Source organism: Triplophysa rosa, linkage group LG6, assembly GCF_024868665.1.
Source record: "Triplophysa rosa linkage group LG6, Trosa_1v2, whole genome shotgun sequence".
Classification (NCBI taxonomy): Eukaryota; Metazoa; Chordata; class Actinopteri; order Cypriniformes; family Nemacheilidae; genus Triplophysa; species Triplophysa rosa.
In genome coordinates, this window is record NC_079895.1 from 4,974,266 (window position 1) to 5,000,655 (window position 26,390).

Here is a 26,390-nt window from a genome sequence, read left to right on the forward strand (position 1 = left end):
AAAGATCATGTTCCATGAAGATATTTTGTAAATTTCTTACCTTAAATATATAAAAACTTTATTTTTGTGAGTGGATGGCCTGCCACAGTGCCCCAGATTAACAACTTCAAAGGTAATTTTCTCAATATTTTGATTTTTTTGCACTCTCAGATTCCTGAGTTTTAAACGGTTGTATCTCGCCCAGATATTGTCCTATAACAACTCATACATCAACAGAAAGCTTATTTATTCAGCTTTCAGATTATGTAAAAATTGACACATAAGACTGGTTTTGTTGTCCAGGGTCACATATGATATCATTGTGTGATGAGCACATAAGGTTTTAATTACCGATGATCGCGCTCCAGGAATGCACCCAGTCGCATTTCATTCAACCGTATACACTCAAGGTTAGCGTGTGAATCAATTGGAGCGGGACAGCCAATGCCATTACATAACGTAGGCAAACGTTATGACGCAAACAGTCACAAGACACCAGAAGCCATGCCATTTCAAAATCGAAGCGGATTACGTCACCGTTCCGGCGGCAATTTTTGAAATGTGTCACTGTGCGCAGCCGGTCCGGTTCGGAGTTTTAAGGCGGACGGAAAAGGGGATCGGTTAGAAACATTTGAGTAGGTCTGTTTTGTTAAAAATCGATAGCTGTAATGCTTCGGTGCAGAAGGAAGCCCGTGAGCCACGAAGGTAAGTTTGCGAGCAGATTCGGCTAATTTCTGCCTATTAGACAGCCTAGTCAGCTCATCGTTTTTTGTATTACATCACTTATAGTTCTTAAACCTTTAAAATAGAGTTTAGGAAGATGTATGTAACCACAATCATTAGCTTTCAATAGCTCTTAAAGCCTCCTCTCTTGTCAAAAGGCTCAACGTGACCGCAGCCTTTGATGAACACTGCTGGCAGCAGCGACGTCTGTGTCCGTACCATTCTTATCAATGACAGCGTAATCTCGTATATCCCTGCTCCCAAGTCATAAACCTTGTATCTCCGATTAAACATGGCTTTGGGGAAATATTGTGTTAATGTTGGTACACAACAGTATATGATAGCAATATAAGGTATAATACCAATTTTAACGATACAATGTTTAATAACTCAAAAAATATGCAGTTTTTTTAATTTCCTGAAAAATAATGGGTTTGGCGATGCGAGGATTCCGCCCGACAACGACGATATTATTATAACTCTAATAATAAAATGATGGAGAGCAAGAAACAGAGGATTCTATTTACGTAGGGCATGTTTTAAGGCATCATAGACATCCTCCTGAAGTGAAGGCTGAAGTGTTTTCTGACATTAATGATGATTGTGTCGATCAGCCATAATTACAAAAGAACCACACCATCTAAAAATATCACGACACCAAGGTCAAGAAGCAGACAAGTTTGTTAGGTCAGCTATTGGCATTTCAAGCTAATTCAAGTAGCAGTAGCAATCAATTCAACAACTAGAACAGAGCTTGTTGTCAAGGTGAAAATTACCAAAGAAAACATGGTTCTCAACATTTAATGGGGCTCTAAAGTAGCTCACCAGGGCCCAGTTGCATAAACTTAGCCGCTAAATTAAGACAGCATTTTAACAACTAATCTCACTGACTAGCAATCAGTAGGACTAATAATCAGTCTTACTTTTCATATTTCAACTAGCCCAATCTACCTTTTTATGTAACTGATTTAAAGAAGGTATGACCAGTCTTGAAGAAAAAAATTAGATGACTAACCTCTAAAACTAGTCTAAGCAGATTATGCAACCAGCCCCAGGACGACCACCATGATTCAGTTTGAAAGGTCAATGTCTACTAATGTCTCTGAAATTAGAAAAACACTATTGAAATATGTTTCAATAGTGACCCATGCTGTTTCACACACAAGTTAGTCATTTAGAAACACTTTGCTGCAAAACAAGCATGAATTATGATTTCACAGACAGCACATGATAGCATCTAAGAGAGCAACAGACTAATATTATTATGAGGTGAGGGTTTGTCTCCAGATCACCCACTGTCTGTTCACTGCAATCTGGTTTATATTGAACAAAATGTAAAACCTCTTTTTCAGTCTGGCAAACTCGAATCTGCTCTGAAGGGTTTAAACAATCTTAGAAACTAAGTGTACATAGGTTTCATTTAATTGCTTAGAGTAATAACTACAAGATCTATAATGAGATTTCTAATATCTCAGTTGCTTCTACATGACAAATTTTCACACCAACTTTAAAGTTCTGTACTCGTACGGTATTTCTGTCTCTATTTTCACTTCCACTAAGGAATACCATGGAAAACGGTGATATTTCAATAAAGCATTCCTCTAGAATGCCATCAAGTCTTGTGAGATATAAATCAGTAACCTCTTCGCAAGAAAATGTCACTTCCGAGCCGAAGCAATATTGCCGCAGGCTTGTACAACGTGTCCGTTTCTGAAAATGACTGTGCGAGTCTGTGAAAAGATATTTAGGCGCACCGGTGCGAGTGACCAGACCAAAGCTCATGCATGTTTTCATAGTTTTCAGTCACATGACAGCTGTGGGGACCTGGAGAGCAAAACATAGTTGCAACATAACAGCCAATACAGTAAAAGCTCCACAAGGTGGATCTTACAGTTTTATGTAAATCTTTATTGTTTTATACACATAATCCGAATAAATATCCATTTATTTTTTGTGTAGTGCAAATTCTATAAAAAGTTATTTTGCTTTATATGTTTCTCTATATAGACTTTAAATATGCCTAAAACAGGTAAATATTTCACTAAGTACCTGTGTTTTGTCATTAAACCTTTCACAAAAGATAAATGTTTAACGTATTACAGTAAGGTCATATTTTCCTTTTTCCAGGTGCTTCACCTAAACTTACACATCATTTTGGCATTTTCACTTGTTGATCTATAAGCAAAAGCTCCAGCTGATCCTACTTTAAGGTGTTTCCAACCTCCAGAGGATCTTAAACGGAGATATATAGGATAAAATCTCAAAAATACACTTATGAATTGTTGTAGCTGATTGCTGAGAAAATTGAGCTGACCATTCAGCACAAAGCTAGCTGGAAATGAAGTCACCATCCATTCAACTGAAATAGCACACGCTTCATAGAAGCCTATTGTGTGTTCGCTTTGAATAGCTGACACTGGCGCGACTTCTATCAGGAAACGCTTAGGCTTTTAAAATTGCCTTCAAGTAGATATACAACATTAAATGCTTGACATCTTACATTTATAAATTTTGTTATATATGCTTAGAAATCCAGGTTTAGACTGACACAGAGATTGAAATGCATAGTTTAAAAAGCATTATTTGAAATGTTTTCATTACACAAATAGTTGAAAATAATTCATAATACTATAATATTATACATATAAATAGTGAAGTCTATTGAATTTTTTTAATTATACTGAATTTATTTATTTAATGCATCTTTAATTTGGTTTATTTTTTGCCAGTAAATCACACATTACTACATTTGAGTGTCAACCAGATAGTGGTGCTCAATTTTTATGATATTACACTGTTAAAAAAATAAAGGTGCTTCAAAGGGTTCTTTTTTGTTTAAATGGTTCCATAAAGAACCTTTAACATCCCAAGAACCTTTGTGTTTCACAAAAGGGTTTTTGTGGCGAAAGAAAGTTCTTCAGATTATAAAAAAGTAAGAAAGAGATGGTTCTTTGTGGAAGCAAAACTGGTTCTTCTATGGCATCGCTGTGAAGAACCTTTTAAGCACCTTTATTTTTAAGAGTGTATCATATGAGTATTAACATGATATCAAGATTATGGTTATTAAAGTCTGTCCGTTGATCATTTTGTTCGATATAGGAAGAATTAGAGCAGTGCATTGTGAAACATCTTTTTTCACCTAAAATGATTGTACTGTAATATTTATATTATTATTTAGGAACAACAATATTTTTTGCATTTATGCATCAGCGATGTCACAGAATACAAGTATTGACAATAGTTGGGATATAAAAATGTATTGTGGCTGCAGTAGCGTCAAAATGTACTCTCATATTCTATCATAACCTACTTGGCCTGGCCCTACAGGGTCATATACTGCAGTCCATCTGTGAGGGAATCAGAGGCTTCTGCTCTATATCTGTGGAAACTGAATTACAGCCAGCTCATACCGTCAAGCAGAATGTACCCGTGGCTACAGAGCCAATAGATCATGATCAAGAGGACCAAGAGTATCAGAACACCTACCAACGTCTAACCCAGTCTCTCTTCACACCACACATTTCTGTCTAGACAGATGAGAATACAGTATGTTGTGTTGGTTTCACACTAACGAGAGTAATACAGAATGTATCAACACTACACTGAAAACACATAATTGCCAATTAGTGGTAGTTTGCTGAGGAACCACAGAGAGAGAGAACACGTGTTGCAAACATGAGAACAATTTTCATAAAGATCAAATGATTTTACATCATGTGTCATTTTGATATGTACATATCCAAGGTAGAAATTGACTAGCAATGTAAATGTCGCACATCTTTAGCGACAAAATTGGAAATCTGAAGGTGCACCAGAGCTTCTGTTTACTGGATGTCAGATGTAGGTCAGAGTTTGTCATATACAAAAGATGATGAATGAGACGTATTTCCCGTGAGACAAATGTGCAGAAAAACACATTTTGCTTCAGATATTGGAACAAATCATGCTACATAAAAGCCAAATATCAAATCAAAGAACGTTTAATGCTGTTAATAATGCAAAGAAGCACTGCAGCTATGTGCCACAACACTGGAGACAACACATGTAAAAGAATAGTGAAATAGTGCAGCCGGGGTTCAGACAAACATCGGCAACTACAAACTAGATCAGTGTTCATTCCAAAGGATCTAGAAAATATGAATTAAAAATGTTCTTGCCTCTATATATTTCAATTGATGGAACACTTTTGGGGAGAAATATTTCTGTATATATGTATTCATTTATACTGTACATTACTAACACAGGTTAAATGCTTAGTCTTCTTAAAGTAAAACACATATGTGGTGCCTGTGTGTTTTATTTAGAACATAACATTCACTTATTAGGTAGAAATAAATGTCGGAATAAACGTGAGAACCATGAGGAATGTTTTTAAATGGGACCACACTGGGCATTTTTTCATTCGCTCCACAAAAGCTCAAATTCTCACATCTGTTAACAACTAAATTCACCACATGGGTAGGAGGCAGGAACGCTTAAAGCATTCAACTAATTTAAAAACTAACCCAAATTTGAGTTTAGTTCAGTTCACTTGAAGTTCTTTACCTGGAAAACTAAAAGCTACAATATGGTAGTTTTCCACTATGCTTTCTTTAGAAATTCACAGAAGTGTTAAACAAGAGACTTGGAATCTCTTGTATTCTGTACAAAAACGAAACAGGTTATATGACCAAAATGGTGACTTAATGGAATAAATGGCACGTGTACACTAGGGCTGGGCGATGTGTTTAAAAAAAAAATTGATAATTGATTTAAAAATCATCACGATATCCGATAATATCGGCTGTGTTTGACTTCATGCAACGTTGCGCAGACGATCAATCTGCGGATACGGACAGGGAGGGAATTCGTTCCAGACCCGACAAGTGCCAAAAAAACCTGCACGCGTACACACACACACACAGGCGCGCCACGCGCACAAACCAGTGACTTCTTTCATCAGGTAAAGCGCGTAGATAAACCATAAAGCTTTTATGCAGTAGAGAAATGTTGCAGGTGTCCTGAAATTTCATCCTACCCGTTAGATTACCCTACCAGGCATGCACACATCAATGTTACGTCATTTTTTTTGTGCTATAAACTCATCCTACCTGTTTATTTTATACTGCTACGGGAATATGATAGTGTATTTTGCATGATTTGTGATAATGTTATAAAGCGTATTTTCCATTATTAGTCTGATAATGGATCAGCAATGGACCAGTCTGATCAGCAATGAGGCTAAGCTTAAATACAACTTAAGTCAAGGAGGCTCATAAAACACTGGCAGGAGTGACTGCGGGGACTATGTCAGTGTAAAAGTTACAGACCCTCACTATGATACAGGTACTGCCCTGAGAAGTGCTCCAGAATAATTCATCTCTGTGCTGTCATCAGCAATAAGCCCACACCGTAGGACAGGCGTTTTGTCTTCGTTTGCTTTCCATGAAGTAGTCTGACAGCTCCTCAAACACACAAGCAGAACATTCAGAGCCTTGTTCATTTAACTTGAAGATGTCAGCACTTCTAAAATGTTATAAAGAACGTCTGGCACTTGAAAATATTTTCCTGTGGGAGGACAGAATCTAACCGTCATTAAGACCAAAGGCAGATTTTCTTATAGCCCTTTTAAATGAACAAGGCTTAAAGGTCCGGTGTATGAAATTTAGCGACTTCTAGCAGTGAGGTTGCGAATTGCAACCAACAACTCATCCCACCGCTCGTCCCTTCCTTTCGAAGCACTACGGTGGCTGACACAGGAATAAGATGTCTTCACATTTTCACTACGTATTCACGAAACGCGCTCTGTAGAGCAGTTTGTCCGTTTAGGGCTAACATGGTGAATTGCATGTAAGGGGACCCACGGTGTATGTAGATAGAAATAGCTCATTCTAAGGTAATAAAAACATAACGCTTCGTTATGTAAGGTCTTTATACTCATCTGAAGACATGTATATTATATTGCATTTCTCTCAATAGATCCTCCAAAAAATTACAGGCTGGACCTCTAAAGCTCAAAACTGAACTAATGGATTCAGTGAATGACAATGGCCACATGTTTCTCTTAAAGTAGAAGCAGTCACAAATTTGATCAGTCAAAGAATTGGGAAAGCGCTATTTGCTAGAAACTGCTATTGTTTTAAAACACAGCTAGGTCCTTATTCTAAGCACTTAGATAGTACATGTGTAAAGCCATTTAACCATAAAGGTCTTTGCACATACAGTCCGAAATTTTCGTATGCGTTTTTTCTTATTTGCCTCTCGTTTGTACAGTGTCTCTGAATTGTTATAAAAGGTCACTCAGAATGCTTGCTATGGATGCGAAAACGCAGAAAATCAAACCCGGTCCGAATTTTTTTATGACGGATGAAAATATCGGAGGCAGTGTTTAAATGTGATTGACACAACGTGAGGTCGTATTTATTTTATAACGTGCGGAAATTTCGGACGCAAATTTCGGACTCAATGTGCAATGGGCTTAAGAGCTGTAATGTTCTGTCATGGGCAGATAAAGACTCTCAAACCCAGCCACACAGACCCCAACACACAATATTCTGGAAACTGCTGAATTCAGTCGTCCAAAAACCAGACACATCCTTCCTATCTAACAAACCAGTTACAAATATTTGTTAATAACTTAGGTCAGCACTTCCAGACAGTCATCCCTCCAGGAAAAACAGCATGGAAGACTCTGTAAAAATGCAGTCTCAGTCTGAGAAAGAAACAAATCAGTCTGAACCTTAACACTCCAAAAGGCCCTTCTGTGTCATTGTTCTTTAAAATTCACAGCTTTTAACTCCAGTGCGAGAAGAAAGAAGGAGGGTTTTAATCTGAGGCAGGGGCTTCATTACTGCCTGACCCAGTTAGAATAATTGATTTCATGTGTCAACTGAGTCAAGTTAAGTTGAGCAGTATTTCAAGAGCAGCAGAATGGAATTAATCAGACCTCAACTCTGAACTGCAGACGCCGAGACCTCTGGCTGAAAACTCACACCCACAGCATTCACATTATCGATTAAACCGCACCTGAATTTTAGCATTTCAGCGAGGGCGAGTGTCTCTGCCGGCAGAAACCACGAGGTAAGAAGAGACGGGGATGAAAATGGATTCTTTCCACATAGAATGAGGATATTCTTATGTATAATGAATGAAAGAATGAAGGTTTGTGGGAATTATAAAGCAAAAATACTGAAACCACAAAAAAAATGTTCTAAAAGAGAATGTTTTACCTTTACCATCTGGCAAATCCTAAATATCTTGGCATTAGAAAATTATTCATATTTGAGCATTGGTGTTAAGCATATTTTTTTAGAGATTGTTCACCCTCTTGTCGTTTCAAATGACTTTCTTTCTTCTGCAGAACACAAAAGAAGATATTAAGAAAAACGTTGGTAACCGAACAACGGCAGTACCCATTGACATGCATTGGTTTTATGTACATACCATAGAAGTGAATGGGTGGGTACCAAAATATTTTTTTGTGTGTTCTCTATCTCATGAGATGTTTAAGATTCATACAGGTCGATCATTTAAACAAGTATACATGCTTGCACTAGATGAAAGAGGAAAAAGAGACAAAAACATAAACTAAAGACTAAAGAGGGATTACATTACACTCTGTTCGTCACACAGTTCTATGTGGTACGACTCTAGAACCTTCACGTTGTCTGTTGCTTTATGGTTAAAGCTTTAAAACCTCCACTTGATCAGTTGAGTTCATCTGAAATCCCCTCTTCCACAGGCACTAAACAAAACCATTACCATAAAACAAAGACACATCCCATAAAAAACTTTATACACAAATAAAATCCCATCCCATAATCTAATTTCTCAAAATGATCACCTCTACTCTAGCTTTATATCTTTTTCATCTCTGCCTTACACTTACATAAATATTTTTTGTCTCCTATTATTGTAAGTTCCATTAAACTGAAGCACCTTGGGCCTCATGTATCAACGCTGCGTACGCCAGCTTTCACGCTCACGGTCGGATGTACTAACAGTGAAATTAACGTGAGAATGTGCGTTCCTCCACGCCAACTTCATGTCTGGCGTGAGTATTTTTGTGCGTACGCACATTTACAGCTTTGTCCGTAAGCAATGTTTTAGTATGGAATCAACGCAAGTCTTTGTACATTAGGTCCCTGCTTCTGTCTGAATATAAAACATAATTTTTTATTGCTATTCGCATACTAGGTGTTTATACATTTACCTAGTTTAGACGTTTCTTCACACGATGATAGGAAGAGTAAAACGGAGATGCTTGAACATTGCAGGGTCAGTTCTCCCATTGATCCTTCATCTTGCGTTACTGTGTGTCAAAAAATACATTTTGAAAAACAACCATGGCCATTTTCTGTGACAGTGATGGTACAGCGTATATCAATCTTGCGATATTTAGAGCCCTCATATTTTCTCCAATAAATATGGGGAGAAATGAGCACATTACTAAAGTCAGTCCTGACAAAACACACAGCTATATCTATAGTTGAAAACGGTCTTGTTTTCAAAAGGAAAATATGTAGTGTAATACATTACAACCGCCCATTTATCTGTACTGACAGGGGGTTATTTTATCAAGCCAAATTTCCGAGGCAAAGAATTGCACAAACATTAATATCTCAGTTTGATTACTGACAATATGCTGGTTTTAATATAGTTAGAAAAGCCTAATTTCCTTGAGGAAATTAATTGATCTGATAGCTTCAATTCAGATTAATTACAGCAGAAATTAAATCAATTAGGGGCTGTGACTAGTGAGAAATAATTCATATTTTTTTGCAAAAATATCATTGGAGGTCTTCGTGTGTCTATGCTTTGAACATTACTTTGGTGAGAACCTAAGGTAGAACTTCAAAGAGGATTGGATATCTATAGTGATATGATTTAGCATTCTAATGAACATTAATTTCTGGATAACATTTCCACCCACATATCAAAAAGCAGAACTGGTCTGATAACATTAAGATAGTATGGCATGGCAGTTAAAGATCTGAGCTCATGACTTAGGGGTGCAGTCAGATTCAAAGCCCCCGAAAGATGATCAATAAACCATCACCATGGTGCTACAGGCCACCCCAGGAGTGCCGTCCATCTCGTACTGCAAAGTCCCTTTTAGATAAATGCGTCAACTCTGACAAAGTAGTAAATAGCAGTAATAGCAGCGAGAGAGAGAGCCCAGTTACTTCTTATGAGTTATTACAGAACTGCCACCATGTTCCATATAACCAGCTTTAAATTATATACGGCGACTCTCACTGAAAATGTACTAAAAGGGTCTGAATACAGGGTGAGATGCAGGACAAGCCCACAAACAACATGGGAGACGGACTCCTTTATCCTAATGCATTTCTCAGCAAGCTCTGGTATAAACTACAGGGCACACAAGGTCTCTAACTGCATGAATCTGAAATCGATACATAAATCACATGGCCAAGCAAGGGATAAGAACAAGAAATACAGAGACTGTGCTTAGACATACAGAAATAAAGGATGCCATTTGGTACAAAATGAGCAGAGATGAGTTTGCTTTCGTCTTTGAAGGGACAAAACTCTAGGCACTCGAGTCGTGTTTGCCATATACGCCACTAGCACTTAAGCAGATGTATGTACGTATAAGCGAACAAAAACACACTGACTGAAAAGATCAGCTCTGACATTCAATTCTGATTGAATTAGATGTATTCATAGTTTTCTTGTAAGGTTATTTTAAATGAGCACATACTGGATAATGCTGTAAATAATTTAGGAAAAAATATTATTCTGAATGCCAAAGTTCTGTTTACTATCAACAATAAATGTAACCATATACAGAACATTTTGTGTATTTTATCATGTTGTTTCTACAGTGTCCTAAAAAGCAATTTGACGATTAAGAACACAATTGCCTGTATGAAAATCATCGAGCTGCCACATACATAAAATAATCTGGTCATGTAAGCCGAGAGAAGCCATGCCCTGTTGCCCGGGCTAAAGAGTTACGTTGGGCTATACAAGGTCACATGAACAGAATGATACACATCATGCAGAGCCTTTTATATCAGACACTGGTGGAGCTCTGACAGATGAAGAGGCCTGTAATGAGACATCGCTGCCTGGCAATAAGTGAAAAAAGGAAAAGAGCTTATAAAACACACAAGAGAAAAGGTTGGTTGACAAGATGTCTCACAGCTGCTGGGAGTCTACCGTAGATGCAGAAAACAACCAAGGTCAATACATTTAGAGTGCAACTACAACCGAAGAGACATTGGTGGGAGAAATTTGGTCCACAACACTAGCGTGTTTAAACAATGGCTGGAACGTACAATGTTTTTGAGAGAGTAAAGAAAAATCCTACAACATCAAATTCATATTCAAAGTTGTTTTCAGCAAGTATCTTTCTTGGGCAGCATTGTAAAGAATTTATAGGTGTGCTCCTGACACGGTTCCAAAGGGTAGAGAGCATGATTGTTGTTTTCACCAAATTTCTGCATTATATGGCATCACTTGTATCCTTTGTGGGAAAACACAATCCCATGATGCACTGCAGCAATCTCAGAAAATAATTATTTCAGTTATGAAAGTAAGCTTCCTATGGAGTCCCAGTATCATAAGTCTGACAGCAACTAGAAAACAGTTTTCCCTTCTAGTAATAGATTTATTTGAAAAATACACACCTTCTTCACAAACGCAGACTTCTCTGTACACACTGCACAAATGTAAAACAATAACATGCCATTACTCAAGTCGGTACACTCAAACGAGAAATTTATTTTGTTAAAAAAATACAAGTAAATTCTTAGTGGGATCATCTAAATAATCTGTCACATCATTTGGTTGGAAAACAGGATTTATCAGAGAACACCATTGATCCTGCTTTTTTGGGCAATGGGTTTATTGTGCATTAAAGAATACCGAGACACTTATTATGTAATCACATCACAGAATCACTTAAATCTTTTGACTGGAATTAAGACAAATCTCTCAGGATTAAACGCTTGATTTTATTAGTGCATGACTGCAAGAAAACTTTCATAATTCTTTCAATTGTAAAAAATGAAAGAAAATGCTTATAGGTGAAGAAGTGTGTAATTTTTTCTTTCATCAGCGGCACTAAACAGAATCGCAAAATAATTACACTCTTCTGACTGCCATTAGTTGGACAAACAGATAGCCCTGCACCAACTCACACCACAGGTTGAGAGAATGGTCAGTTTGACGGCTCAAACAAATGGAAGAAATTGATTTTTTTATAGAAATTGAAAGAGATCCTAAGACCATTTTAAATTCAGTCAAACACAGTGTTGCTATAAAATCTTTCTCCAAATGGATTAGAGTATGACACAAACCGAGAAAATAGATACTGGACAAATGTGACAAATAGGATAAAAAGACAAAACTGTATTTGTCCTGTCACATACTATTCATATGTACGATTCAATCTTAAAGAATAGCTCACCAAAAAATGAAAATACTTTAGTCATTTACTCACCATCATGCCATTCCAAGCACGTACAACTTCTGTTCATCCATGGAAGACAACCTGACTGCAATTTTATCCATGCAATGAACTTTAAGTCGCAAGTATTCTGCTTTACATCTTCTTTTGTGTTCCACAGTACAAAAAGTCTTACAGGTTTAGAAGAACATGAGAATGAGTAATGATAGACAATGAACTATCTCTTTAATTGTGTATGCCGTATTTACACATCCACTGAAATTACTTGAACACAAATCCAAACACACAGCAGTGTGTGCTGATTTGTAAAGTACACTGCCAACCTGTCTTCGCAAAGGGCAACCAAGGTACACTAAATGTCCTGGCTCGCAGAACAAAAGAGCAGAGAGCACGCTGAGGTTACTGGAGGAAGCCAGAAGTGCAGGGAGAAGCAACAGTGGGTGGTGATGGGATTCTTTATCTTGACACTGCAATAAAAGAAACAAGAATGCCATTCGTGTTAACTGATCTGTTTTTCTGATACTATACACTCTGTATCAAAGTCGGTAAAAGGCCATACAGAACTAAACACGCTGGCTCTGAGAAAGCGCAGTAACAGGTTGACTGCTGTCAGACTATATACAGAAAATTCCAGTACAAAATGTGTGTGGTCTTAAATTTGATGATAAATTTAACTTTATTCATACTTCCATATGAGTGTGTTTTAAAGGAGTCATATTGCACGGCTAAAACGAATATTATTGTTTGTTTTAGATGTAACACAATGTGTATACACCATTTAAAGTTTAAAAAACATTGTATTTTCCACATACCGTGCATGTTTGTATCTCTCTCCTCTTTGCCCCGCCTCTCTGAAACGCGCTGATTTTTTACAAAGCTCATCGCTCTGAAAAGCAAGGTGTGCTATGATTGGCCAGTTCACCAGTGCGTAGTGATTGGACGAAAACTGCAAGCGTGTGACGGAAATGTAACGCCTCTTACCATATTTGGAACACCAGGTTCCAAAGCAATTGTACTGACAGGCGATACAATGAGATTTACAATTACTCCCACCTTAACTACGTGTAGATTTGGGCGGTCTTAGTCAAATCATGTTACGAAGTTACGTAGATTCGACGGGGTGTGGTTACGCGAGGCGTTTCAGACAAGTCTGGTTGAGCATTCGCTTTTAGATAGAATGCATCTTTTGTTCCCACACTTTCATTTGTGCAATTTTACGTGTCTAATACATGCATGGGCAACTTATAACACACCAAAGACACAGAAAAACACGTACTTCCGCCATATGACCCCTTTAATATCAGTCAATATATCAGTTTTAAAGGAATACATCACCAATAAAAGAAAATTCTGTCATCTTTTACTCAGCCTTTTGTCATTTCAAATTTGTATGACTTTCTTGCTTCCGCAGAACACAAAATAAGATATTTTGAAGAATAAATGAACAATGGCGTTACCCCTTCGGACACAAAACCAATGCAAGTCAATGGGTACCGTTGTTGTACCGGTTGCCAACACTCTTCAAAATCTTTTCGGTTCTGCTCGTTTGGCATTTTACTGAGCATACACTTTAATTTGAATGGATTTAAAAATGGATCTTTCCAAAAAGAAAAAATGAAATCTTTATTGTTATTGTTAATGTCCTTGGTATGAAGGGTCCTTAACACTCAAGTGTTGATAGGTCTTTCTAATTGCTTTCTGTTTATGTCCGTGTTTTGTGTGTGTGTGTGTGTGTGTGTGTGTGTGTGTGTGTGAGTGTGCGCGCAACTAGCATCACTAAATGCTAAAAATAATGAACTTTCCCAAATATTCCCCCATCTGCCACTGACCAGACAAACAGACCGTTCATTCCCCTATTAGCTAAACTAATGTTGCTATTTTGATATTGCCACAAAGTCACAGTGTATTATAAATGATTAAAAAACACCTTTAATGACTAAAACCCCCTGAAGGTGAAACATGATAGATCTGCTAAAACGCAGTGGGATTTGGGTCTAATTTCCCAAAAGGTCAAAAACAATGTGAAACAGAGGGTATTCACACAGAGCATAAACACTGTGATTATCCAGTAGTCATAGCCTATTGTGTGCGTTTGGACTTAATTATAGCATAGTTCTGAAAAGCAGATGCAAAAGGCTATCTTACAGAGACACTAACAAAACTAGATATTGCCATGATCTCTCTTAAAAAACTGCCACCAAAAAAGTTGCTTTTCTTTTAAAGATCATCCCCAAAACAAAGCCAAATAAATCTAAATCAAACAACCAGTCTATGATAAAGGCAGGTAAATCTCAGGTGAGTCTCTAAGTAGTGGTTAAGGATAGGATATAGAAACAACACCACAGTCCTACACTTCAACATCATGTGTCAGGAATGACATACAGCCTCATGGGAAAGACTCTGAAGGTAAAAGCAGCTCAAGTTCAGGGTTGAATGATTCTAATAACTTTGAGTGTCTAGAGATTTAAGACTCTCTTGCCCCAAGTAAGATACACACCTACAAAGACATTACTGCTGACGTTTACGTTGCTATTCGCACAAAGTACATACTACACAAGCCGCTAAGTTTGATTGACTTTTTGGCCATTTAATAAGGGTAAAAATATGAACACACCAAAAAACATTCCTTGGCAAATTTTTGTGTCATTTTGAACAAAAAGGTGAACAAAGTGATCTGCAACAGCCAACAGCAGACTTATGTTAGATTAGACATGTATGTATTTGTTCATATGTTGAAAACGGATAGACAACACCATCACTGATTCTAGAGAAACATGCATGAAGAAATTGTCTTATTTATGCACACCATGCTGCTCAATAAAACAGTATAAATGTCTTCTTTTGTGGAAAACAATGCAATACATTTTGAGGTACTGTACTGGTTTTGTTGTCATGCAATTACTGTACAATGCATGGAGACTGAGGCATTCAAGCTGAGAAAATGCATCATGCATCATAAAAGCATGGTGGATTTCAGTGAATAATGACCAAAATTATGGTCTTTTCCTCACAACAAAGCTTTCACATGGCTTCAGGAGAATTGGAATATTGTACACAAATAGTATTGGACTACTCTGATACTTCTATGGTATTCTTGTGTCTTCTGTAAAGCATGAATGCCTCGCTTACTATTCACTGCATTGAAAAAAACTTTCATTTCTTGCATTTAATAAAATGTTCTACGGTATATGTATTAAATATAATCTGTTTCTATGCATTCCATTTCAACCTGCCAGTCCACAGAGCTGGTTTAAGAAAAAAAAGTCTGTCTTCAACCACTAGCTGAAGCACAGCATCTTTGCACACACGCTGACTGGTGTTAACCTCATCTGTCACAGAGGACTAGTCTCCTGGAGGTCATCACCTGTGGTGATATTCTCAAAACATACTATTTCACCAATTCATTTTTAAGACAGTTTCCACGAACCACCCCAACTGGGTCTGCACTGCTAATGTTCAGGCAAAAATTCCCTTCCCTACCCTCTGTAGATAGTTTCACATATTTCATTTCTGTACTCATCAACATCACCTTAATCAACTCTGCATGAATGCTCAGGCAAAAAGATCAATTTAAAAGGACATTTTCAAAAACGTAAATTAGAGACTGTGCGTATTCATGTCACCACTGTAAACCATTACAAAACGGAAATAGAACTGCAAGCACAATTTATTTTGCAAATAGCTCTGTGGTGCTTTTATAGAACCAGGGCCCTCATTTATAAACTTGCGTGTAAATTTATTCAAACTGTGAAGGTACGATAATTTCCTAAATGTTCCTACAAATGATTAATAAAATGTCTCTGTACAGAAGATAAATGTTTAAGTGCATTCTGCTTAAAAGCATCTTAAAATAATGTGCAAATCAATACATGCATATACTTTACCTACAGAATGAACACAAATATTCTTCATTAATGAGGCACATATGGCCATTCATAGCAAACTTTAAGAATGTGCAGTCCTCCAAAAAACGTTACCTAATTAGTGATCATTTTTCATAATCAATAATACATTAATTCATGGACCATTTATTTTATATTCACATTATCATAATTTGAAGATAACTTGCATATATACATAAATATTCCATTAGAAAGTATATCTCAAATATCATGGTGCATAAGCACAGAAAACTTAGTAACCTGGTTCATGCTTTTAAAATTTCAGACTGGTTTTAACACAGAATTAAACCCATGAAGTTTAGGATCAAATCTAATCATACAGGCTTTGTATAAATGAGGCCCCTGGCCTTTTGCAGCAAAAGCGTGACATTACACATGATAATGGATTTACTGTTTTGAGAAAAGTGCCACTAAAGCAGCACTCAGATAAAATCACAGCGGTGTGTGAATTATCAGTCATTTAACAGAGGTGAATAATTACATGAAATTGCATGAACTTTTAGAGAAACAGGGTTGTGATGTGTCACATTACATGGTTTGAAAGGCAATTGCCTTTTGTTCGCATGCCCTTGCCCAGTAAAAACCCTGTAAAACTGGCCTACTCCTGTCTGAATAACATAAGACATTAAATATCGGATAGCTCACGCTACACATGCAGCTCACAAGAAATGCTTCTTAAGGTGCATCATCAACTCTTCACTACATTAGAATAGTGAAAGTAAATTGCCTCATGTTGACATCTCAGGACTAGCCATCAACAGCTGCATAAAATCGGTGCAAATCGAGTCCCGGTGGCGACAAGCCCTGTAATGAAGAAAAATAAATCTCATTGGGTTGAATCAGAATGATTTTTATGGTTCTAGCTAGGGGACAGCTTGGCACATACTGATTAGGGCCCCACATAAATAACTTTAAATCAAGGTAATTAGATACAGTATAAAGACCAAAGGTGCAGTGGAAATGTCAGAGCGTCTGGAATTAGATGTATTGCGTTGCAATTTGAACGATGCAAATGGCAAACCCAATGCTAAAACTATAGGCTATACAGTAAAAAGAAGTTTAAAGTGATTGTGCTTCATTGGAATACTAATGCATTATTCTGGGAACCTAAACTTTACTCACACATTAAGAGCCCTGCTTTAACAAAACAAAGGTTGTGGGTTTGATTCCGAAAGAAACACATACTGATTAGTTTACCAATAAATGGACTGTAAGTCAGGGGGAAGATATCTGTGCAATGCTTTAATGTAATTGTATACAGTGCTACTATTGAAACTGAACATTTGTAATAATATGAAATAATAATGATAATATTCCAAGTTCCTTCTTGTAGCTACTTCTTGTTATTGCAAACATTTGTTCATTTTAATTTTGACTTCTTATTGCAATTTTACTTACATTTTTATTTACCTTTTATAATGTCCGTTGCCCTTTTACCCTATGTTCTCGTGAGGTAAAGAACAAAATAAGAAATTAATTGTGCCTAGGTACATATGACAATAAAAATCCTGAACCTTGAATATTTTATTGCTGTTTATTTAACTAAAGAGACAGCCGTGAAATGGCAAACCCATAATCTGCTAATGAAACAGTTTTTTATAAACTTTTTTTTTTTAACTAATCTGAAAACATTCTTCCAGTTATGGTTAAATTGTAAACAATAAAGACTGGTCTATTGTTAATTGTATAAAAGGGGAAGTAGATGCACTCAAATGAAGAGCTGTGCTATTGTGTTTTCATTCACAGTTATAAGGTCAATGTCAGACTGCTGGAGAATGCTTAGCTGCGCTTTTGGAAATGTCAACAAAAATAATGCTTTCCAATTCAAGTGGAAAATCAATGGATGAAAGATTTACAAACAGACAGAATAGTGCATGCTTGATTCACTCCAAACCACACCTGAGTAACAAGGAACAGCACAGATGAGAAATGTATGGTTTTATCTTTTTTAAATCAAGAAGAAAAAAATACAAAACTAATTCAAAAAGCAATGTTTTTAGACAACACAGTATTTCAAGAAACAATGATGCATCACATAATAAACAGCCCATGGTAGTCAGCCAAGTGTAAATCCTGAATCCCAAATAAAGGCTGTACCTAGAAGCCACCAATGTAATAAGATTTATATCCTATGAGCAATGTCTTATGGCCTCCCAAAGTTGTGCTTAAGTAAAACCTAACGCTGCAGGGTAGAAACTTCAAACCTCTTTAGTCATTTGGTAAGGGCCACAATAATAGGAATACATTAGAACACTTCAGTGACCATAATGCTTGGCCAAGTATAAATATATCCTCAAGGGAGTATTTCCTCTGAGGTCAACAAAGGTAACAACCTAATTACGATATGACAGATTTACTGTATAGAACAAATGCAGTGTAAACAAATGTCTGTCAGTGTATGAGAACCGCAGTAAAAGTCCAAAAGATTAAGAGTAAGTGTAAATAAAAATAACATTAACCCTGTGGCATTATAGAGTAGGTGGTTTTATGGATTTCAGTGGCAATATCCTAAAGGGAAGAGTTCAAGCAAAATGAAAATTTTGTCATAAATTATTCAGCCTAGTGTCTTTTTGCTGAATTTTCTAACAATATATGGTATAGGTGGGCTAGGATAATAAAATAAATGGGGACTACGGCGGTCACAAAAGAAGCATTGTAAAAGTGGTCAGTATAATATGAAATATTCCAAGTTTTATGAAGTCAGTAGCTCTAAAATCAAATATGACACCTTCGGAGGTGCCGGACATACAGTAAAATGTCATTGGTTCTCGCGTGTCTCGTGACTACATGTCATTGACATCAAATCAGTTTAAAAGCACCATATTTAAAATGAGAGCTAGAACTCACAAATTCTTTAAATGTCTTCAAATTTTGGTTTGGAATGGCATAAAGTAAATAAATTATGGCAGAATATGTTTTTCTTTTTGAGTGAACCGTTTCTTTAAGATTGGTTTGAAAGAACTGACAAAAAAGTCTTACCTAAGGCTGCAGGATACTGAAGAATAACGGTATGCGAAAACTTGCTATATAATGCACTATACAATTGGCAACAAAATAATGTTTGTAATAAATTTGAAATATATTAAATTATATTTGAAAACATTAACATTATTTAAGAACAAGTGGGCAATTCCATGAAAATGGCAACCTTACCATGAAAAAAATGTTTTTACCAAAGGTTTTTACTGTTCTAACAGCACAGATATCCAGATTTGATGGTTTAAATACCCATGTGATGTCTTTATTCAAGTTTTTAAAACATTTGTTTTATTTTTAGTGCATGATTTTTCATAGTCAGGTGAGTGTTGTGATTTGCAGACAGTATTTTAATAACTTCTATATAATATGCAGCCCTCTTAGATTTTATCAATACATACTTCATGTTGATTACAATACTTGTAACATTTATGCTTAGTTGCATTTCTAACCTATTCTTTCCACAGTTTTGGACATTGAACTGCAGGTCAAGTAATTAAAGAACGATGTCAAAGATTCATGCTGCTCATGACAGAGCCATTATATTCAAACAATTCACTGTCTGTACCAGCAATGAGGTCACTGGATATTTACCTCATTCTTCTCCATGTAGAAGACCTCATTTGCAATTTGCTACTTTAAGAAGTACATCGGACAGATGAAGAGATGTTCAAATCATCATTTTGTACATGTAGTGATGACAGAAATGAAAATGGACCTGATTATGCCTTTCAACCCGCTCTATGACATGAGTTGAAATGAAGAAATGAAGAATACTATTATGCCATGAATAAAGATGGCTCTGACAAAAAGTTGAACAGTCTTTATGCCATTTCAATACTCCTTCTATAAAAGCACCGGACGCATTTATCAAAACTGACAGCTAGAGTGCAATAAAGCTTTAGACTTTATCAGTATGTACAATCCTTGAGAACTGAACTTACGACATTGACGTTACTGGTTTCATGCTCTACCAGTTGAGATACAGGAAAACTGGGAAGTTAATATAGTGAAACATGTAAACAACTTACTGGTGAACACATCTGAAGTGGTCCTCTGTATTAAAAAAAACGTCTTGGTTACGGATGTAACCTCAGTTCCCTGATGGAGGGAACGAGACGTTGTGTCGAGCCGACAGATGGGGTTCGTCCCTGAGAACCAATCGCTTCCGACTTCTTAGAAAAGGCCAATGAAATTGGCGAATGAAATTTGCATGCCGGACTCCGCCCCCGGATATCCAGGTATAAAAGTGTGCCTCATTCATTCACCTTAGTTCTGAGGAGCCTGAGACCTCTCACGACTGCTCTGCCCAGCCCGCCCGCAGGAGGTGCTTGCTTAGTGATGGATGGAGTGCCTGTTCTTCACCCAGTGGGGGAAGAAGGGAGGCTAGTTAGTACGCTGACCCCCTTAGGAGAAAGGGGGGAAGGTACTGTCATAGGCGTACACCCTACTGACCGCCAGTCTTGCCTGATGCCTGCAAGACTCGAGCCGATACCAGTTTTACGCGGTGGCTGTAAACCCGGATGGGCTTGGGTCTTCCTCCCCGGTGGGGAGCGCCTGTAAGTTCACCACCTGGTGTAGGGGGAGTGGTGGGAACTTAGCCGGGCCGGGGTCTCAGGATAGCGTGAGAATCACCTGGCCCGAGTTCTAGGCAATCTGTGGACATGGAGAATGCTTTTAGGTCCGCTACCCTCTTGAGCGCCATCTGGAGAGCCGTCTTCATCATGAGGTGAGAAAGAGCGGCATCTCCGAGGGGCTCCAGGACCGCATCAAGGTCGCAAAAGGGTACTGAGCGCGGGTGAGGCACTGCCTCCCCGCACCCCTTAGGAACCAATTGATCAGGTTGTGCTGTCCTAGAGACTTACCAGCAACTGGGTCGTGATGAGCGGCAATAGCAGCTACATACACGTTCAGTGTGGAAGGGGAGAGATTACTCTCGAGTCTCTGGAAGGACAGCACGTTCCCAATCGAGCAACTCCGCGGGTCTTCTCTTCGAGAAGAGCACCAGGATGAGAAGAGGCACCACTTACAGGTATAGCCGCCTAGTGGCCAGGGCCCTAGCCTGAGTGATGGTCCTAACCGCCGCAGGGGGTAGGCCACTCAGGATCTCCTCATCTCATCCAGGGGCCAGACATGGAGGTTCCAGAGGTCTGGCCTGGGATGCCATAACGTGCCCTTCCCCTGGGAAAACAGGTCCTTCGTCAGGGGGGAGCTGTCGTCAAGAGCATTAGCTCCGAGAACCAAGTCTGGTTGGGCCAGTATGGCGCAACTAGTACACTTGATGCTCCTCTTCCCTGACCTTGCACAGAGTCTGTGCAATGAGGCTCACTGGGGGGAAGGCGTACTTCCGTTTGTCCCACAGCCAGCTGTGCGCTAGAGCATCCGTGCCGAGGGGGGGCTCGGACGGGAGTACCCTAGCGGGCAATGGGTGGTGTCCAGGGAGGCGAACAGGTCTACCTGAGCCCGCCCGAACTGTACCCAATGAGCTGGACTGCGCGTGGGTGGAGTCGCCACTCTCCGCGAGGCATCAACTGACGAGCGAGCGCATCGGCTGTCTGGTTCGGGTCGCCTGGGATATGTGTGGCTCACAGGGATCTTCTCACCTGCGGACTCCACAGGAGGAGGCATCGGGCGAGTCGTGTTAGATGCCGTGAGCGAACGCCACCCTGGCGGTTGAATACGCTATGGCAGTTGTGCTGTCCGCCGGACAGGGACAGACCGAAAGGGAGGACTCTGCACTAATATGCCTGACCCTCAAAAGCGAACAGTAGGAACGGGCGATGATGAGGGAGAATTGAGACATGAGAGTAAGCGTCCTCCAGGTCGATTGCCATGAATCCATCTTGACATCTGATAGATGCCAGGATGCGCTTCTGCGTGAGCATCCTGAACGGCAGCTTGAGTAGGTGCCTGTTCAGGGTACGCAGATCTAGCGACCCCCGCTTTTTTTGGGACGATGAAGTACGGGCTCTAAAACCCGTTGAACATCTCGGCTAGAGGGACGAGCACGATCGCTTCCTCACCAGAGGGGTGGCGACCTCGGCCCGAAGCACGGGAGCATCCTTGCCTCTGCTGAGGTTGAGAGGATGCCCCGAAACTTGGGCGGGCGACTGGGGAGTTGGATCGCGTAGCCGAGACGGACCGTATCCCGTAGTCACCGTGACGGTTTGGGAAGCTCTTGTCAGGCTCCCAGGGACCGAGACAGGGAGGCTAGGGCTACGTTCTGCTTCATCGACCTCCCGGGGGTGGTTCGATGGCTGGCAGTGCGGATCCCTCGCCGTGGGGGGGCCCCCGGAGAGGAGATCGGCTCTGCAGTTTTACCTGCCTGGCGATGATGTAGCACAACGCACCATCGAATGAGAGTGCTTAGGCTGATGATTATCCTCGACATTGGGTCTTGCCGCAACGTCGAGTTGCCGAACACCGTCGTGTAGATGGTGAGAGCGGCTGTGATAATACCCAGACGATGATGTGGCACAACGCACCGTCGATTGAGAGTGCTTAGGCTGCTGATTATCCTCGACATTGGGTCTCGCCGTGACGCAACGTCGAGTTGCCGAACACCGTCGTGTAGAGGGTGAGAGCGGCTGTGATAAACGCCCAGAGAGAGAGAAAACTCTTAGAAGTGGGCTGTTGGGACGGGTCAGGAACCGTCCCGGATCGACGCATTGCTCTCTCTGCGCATTGGCCTGATGGACCTGCAGGATGGCCATAGCGTGGAGAGAGGGGACAGCTTGGCCCGCAGCAGAGTAAGCTCTCGACACCTCAGATGCCGAAAAGCCTACTTGCTTTGGACAGGAGTCTAGGTCGAGCCCCTGGGGGACATCGACGTATCCTCTAGCTGCCCCACCATCGAGGGAAGAAAGGGCGATGGAACTAGTTGACGTGTACGCGCCGAAGGGGAGCGTTCCAGGTCGTACTAGGTTCCTCATGCACTTCCGGGGGAACACGGCACTGGGGGCGAGTGCGGCTTGAAGCCGCTCTCAAGCCCGAGATACCGTGTATCCACCGCGAGCGTTGGAAGAGGCAGTGCGGTGCACCGCAACCCAATGCCGGCGGCCCGGGAAAGCATGGCTGACATTTTGACTCCCGCTTCTTCCTGAGCTCGACCCCCCGAGGGAGGGAGCTTCAAGGAATCGTAGGAGTCTGATGCCAGTAAGTCACCCTCCGATGCTGCAACAGACATCTCATCATCACGTACCGTATCCGATACGTGGTTGAGGAACAAGACGGTGGGACCATCTCATGGGGAACGGTCAGACGAGCGAGACGAGGTGCGAACGGTCCGCGAGCCAGTGGCTGACGGATTAGCGCTCACAGTAATCCTCATATCACCCTCGCTGCTCACCGTAGCGGGCGGCAGGGCCGTAGTCCTGCCGTCACGGAACAGGAAGCAGACGAGGTGGTGGCTGAGTCCCGTGGGAACACAAAGTCTGAATCGTCAACCGCCCGCAGTGCGGGCAGGACGTATCCACAACATCTGCCCCAGCGTACTGGAAGCAGACATCGTGTCCGCCCCCCTCCTCGATGAGTGTGTTGCACCCACGAGAACAGCGGGACATGCCACGCTGGAGAAATTTGCTCTTTTAGATAAAAAAACTCGAACACTTCTGGAACCGCCGAGATGCCCAGGGGAATTTGCCACAGGAAGGGACTGCACCACGTCGTAGTCCGCTGCACCACGTCGTAGAACCGGCAGTCTTGTAGTTGCTACTTGTAGCGAAGTCTGTTGATCATGAGCGAAGGCTCCGAAGAACAAAAAGGTGAATGAATGAGGCACGCCGTCTCCCTTTTATACCCGGATATCCGGGGGCGGAGTCCGGCATGCAAATTTCATTTGCCAATTTCATTGGCCTTTTCTAAGAAGTCGGAAGCGATTGGTTCTCAGGGACGAAGCCCATCTGTCGGCTCGACACAACGTCGAGAGACCGACAGAAAGGGAACTAATAATCAACAGGTTTCTATGATGGTGGGGTTAGGGTATCGTATATTAATATGAAAACTATCGCTTCTATGAGTGCTTCTGACCGATTTAGCAACAGTCTCTTAGTGTGTCTATGTGTATGTTTTCAGCATCACGGATAACCTTCACTTTGTAACTAGAACTATAAAACTTGCAAATCAGCAAATCACAGAAAACAAACAGCTTGCACATTTAAACTTTGTCTTACTACATGACTACAGAGTACACTTTAATGACTGTATAACACAAAATACCATTTACATTTCTTTGATGAAAATGAAATCAAAAGGAATATTGTCTCTATTGAATAACGAAATACATCAGGCATTAATGCAATTTAATCAGCCTATGTGACAAAAACAGCCTATGTTTCATATCAATAAAACGTTACATTAATCTGCAGGCTGAAAGGAAACATTACACATACCAGCTAAACAAAGCACCAGATGCAACATCTCTGAACACAGCAATAACGTTTTTCCATTAGACTAGCAACACATCATTTGCATATGTACAAACATTCATAGAAAGGGATGAGGTTCATACATAGAGACATTTTTCATAACAGAAATAACCCTAATGTTTAAACACAGGTAATCCAATCTAACTCTTTCACACCTGTATGCAACCTGTATGTGTCTTTCCATAAGACAATGGATTCTTTATCTATAATATACAGTATGTATAAACACATTATGTATTTACTTCCTATACACTGTATACATGCACGGAGGATGCGCAGCAGGAAGAATTTATTAGTGATAGATTTGCTTTTCTCGGAGCGGAACTGTAAATCTGACTGGCTCATAAGGAATTGTCATGCAGATTACAGCCTGGAAATGGCCTCTAGAGGTATGCATAGACAGACTTTGCCACTGCGTCCTTCCCACATGTCCAAAAACGCTTTCAACTATGAGAAACTGAACTAACCATAGGCTGTCATCAAATCCTATACGAAAGAATATTATGACTGCATGCATAAAACACCGTAAAATAACGGAGATGCTGTAAACAAACGTTAAGCATTAAACACAGCCCCGTTTGCATCCAATTCATCAAAACTTGGCAACTGCGATATAGTATCAATCAAACGCCACAACCAGTTTTCAGGTTCGTCGGTTATCTTCACTTTGCATATTTAAACCTAAGCAAAGCTTTAAGACATGCATCTCCATCCAACCCACAAATGCATTTGTTAATCTTTCCTAAAAAATCTCAAAGTAGCAAAGACAGACAGACAGACGAGAACAGTTGCATCCATGTTGCAAAAAGAACCTGCTCACCGCATCCCATCGTTACAAATCACGCCCGTAACATTCCTCACAGCTGTTAATGTAAACAAACCGATGTCGTTTTCATCATGGCTGAAACTACTTGAGCAACCCAGCCAACAGAATTTCAAAAGAAACTTTTATACGCGTTTCTCACTCACTTTTCAGGACTTACAGTTTCTATAAAAAAGCGATGCGCAAAACGGTCCGCTTTTCGTTCAGCGAAATATGAAGCAAATGTGCCCGATTAACTCACCGAAAACAAGAATCCTTTGCCCGTCCTGAGCAGTGGACTCACTCGCTGTCTTCCACACTCGCACTCTCTCATCATCCACACACACACACACACACAGACACGCGCGCACACGCACAGACCGCTGGAAAAGTTTCGTGACGTCAGCCCACTCACATGCCGCCGCGGGAGTCGCGCGACCGGCTGGGGGGTTTAAAGGGCCAGATGGGGGCTATTGCAACTGCTGCCTCTCTCCTGTTTGTAAACACACAACGTGTCATGATCCCACATGGAAAATACGGCAGTGTACTTTGATATTTACTACGGTAAATACTTTTTTAATGGAATTATACAATACTGTGGAGAGCATGTCACCCATACTGACATTTGGGTTTATGTGGAATTGGGATACTTCACCCAAAAATGAAAATTCTGTCATCATTTACTCACCTTCAGGTTGTTCCAAATGTGTATAAATTTCTTCTTTCTGATGAACACAGAGAAAGATGTTTGGAATAATGCTTATAACCGATCTCAACGCCCATTGACTCCCATAGCATTTTTGGGTGAAGTATCACTTTAAGTAAATTTATTTTTGCAGTAAACAACCACATTGATGTTATGTTAAGTCTTTTTCGATATATTTTCAAATGTATCTGGTAATCTAGGAAGCATGCATTAAAAAATTAGACATTAAATATTTCTTTTTCTTTTTCTTTCAAAGTGATAGGCACACAGATTTATTATAAAAAGGCCTCCCATCCTCTCTCAATGATAAACTGATGTGGGACATGCCCAGGTAGGAGATCATCCATGGAGAATAAGAATTGCAGCCTTGGTATCACAAAAGAATCTCTCACAAAGAAATCAAGCTGATTTTTTTTGCATAGTATCAGTCAAGTTCTCCAGTGAATGAGGTTTTGAACAT

General features: G+C 39.9%; 1 protein-coding gene across 7 annotated transcripts in view; it reads right to left on the bottom strand.

The window, feature by feature from the left end:
* The window catches only part of gulp1a (GULP PTB domain containing engulfment adaptor 1a), a 52,304-nt gene extending 26,681 nt beyond the window's left edge, over nt 1-25,623 (bottom strand). For 4 of the 7 annotated variants that reach the window (XM_057336754.1, XM_057336751.1, XM_057336759.1 and 1 more), the window contains exon 1: nt 25,487-25,621. The gene's annotated coding sequence lies outside the window, so the exon portion shown is untranslated. Of the gene's footprint in view, nt 1-16,747; nt 16,825-25,486 lie in introns of all 7 variants that reach the window. The other 3 variants (XM_057336757.1, XM_057336756.1, XM_057336753.1) reach the window with 2 other exon arrangements.
* Nucleotides 25,624-26,390: the final 767 nt, after the last annotated feature.